Source organism: Elephantulus edwardii, unplaced genomic scaffold (assembly GCF_000299155.1).
Source record: "Elephantulus edwardii isolate Elephantulus edwardi_28Jun2011 unplaced genomic scaffold, EleEdw1.0 scaffold00323, whole genome shotgun sequence".
Taxonomy (NCBI): domain Eukaryota; kingdom Metazoa; phylum Chordata; class Mammalia; order Macroscelidea; family Macroscelididae; genus Elephantulus; species Elephantulus edwardii.
The window spans coordinates 128,934-130,542 of record NW_006400073.1 but is presented as its reverse complement, the minus strand read 5'-3'; positions in this window follow the sequence as shown (position 1 = coordinate 130,542).

The following is a 1,609-nucleotide window of genomic DNA, read 5'->3' as shown; positions in this document are numbered from 1 at the left end:
TTTGATCACTAGTGTGTGCCATCTTGTGCATTTTCCCTGTGTGGTTTGAAGTTATCTGTTATCTTTGTGACATTGTGATGTTGTCATTGTTTCTTTATTTTACTTTTTATATTCCTGATTGAGTAGGAAAGTATGCTTCTTTGCACAGAAATTTGGGTATTCAAAGTCTTTATCTGAGTTTCTATTGACCACAATGTTGCCTGGTGCATGTAGTTGTGATAGAGGATAGAGATATAAGCACGGTTTTCAGCTTACCATTAATTTAGACAAATGAAGACAGTGTGATGTGTGTTTAGTTTGTGTCTGCCACTGATAAAGTGGTGCAGGAGTTGCTGTTTGCTTTTGTATGGTGAGTGAAATTTTAGGAGGTACATGTGTGGCTATGCTATGTGGGCTCTGTTGTTTTCCACCAGGTGGGAAACAACCAAAAAAACTGATAAAAATAAGATTTGGGTGAGGGAGGAGGACAGCAAAAAGGGAGGATGTGACAAAATGAAAAAGAATAGAAAGTAAAAAATGACAAAACAAAAGAAAAAAGGCAAGAAGAAGAATATAATTTAAAAAATAAAATAAAGTAAAAGAAAATTAAAATAGAGATACCGTACCACAGAGGATACCTGATTGGTGTCTTGCCACTGATGAGGTGAGTTAATGCAAAATATATGCTCTGGGGTGGAGTTTCTTCTTATCTAGCAAAAGACTGGGAGAAGGAGAATCCAGGCAAGGCTGAATTTTTGCTTGTCTGAGAAGTGGATGATGACAAATTCCACCACTATGGCCAAGGCCTTCACTTAGCTCATGCCATAGCCACGGATGTGCTACCTGGCTAGTGATGGAACTTGTACTGGACTAGGGGGAATCTAGTAATGGGGTTTCAATCTAGGACAGAGTTTCTTCTCTCCTCACAGATACTTGAGTAGGTCTTTTTTGCCAAGGAAGGTGTTTCTGCCAGTTCATGTGATAGATGAAGAAGACATGGTACTCAATCAGGGATGGTAAAAATTTCTAAGTACTAGGAGATACAGAGCATCTGTCTCTAAATGTGGGGTTGCACACCCCTAGTGCCAGACTGACAAAGATGTCTTGTCAGAGACAGAAAGCAGGGTGCCAGTTGAGGGATGATGCACTGCTGTAGAAGTTGGTTTAGTGTATGCACCTACAACTGTAAGGATGGAGTACAGTAGGCACTAAACTGCAATCAAGGGGCTGGCTGTAGATAGGTCTGTGCTCAGGGACAACACATGCCTTCTGCACCAGAGTGGGTAAAAAGACTTCAAAATGTGGCAGTGATGTATATACTCAGCATGAGATCCAAAACTATGCATAACTAAATGTAGAAGTAGAGACAGGGCATAAGGAGCACTGCTGACTACCTAGTGGTGGTGTGGGAGACAATTTTTTCCCCTAATCCCTGAGAAAGTATGAATAGTAAGGAGGATAGTGCATCCTTCTCATCACCAGCCAGCTACTTACTGTTGCGGGCTCCACTAGAATCCAGTTTTTTGGTGGATTTTTTTTTCACTGATCAGAAAGCTGCTTGCCACACTTCAGAACAGCTGAGTTGTGTCAGGCCCATTCATAATTCACCATCTGTCTTACTTCTTATTTT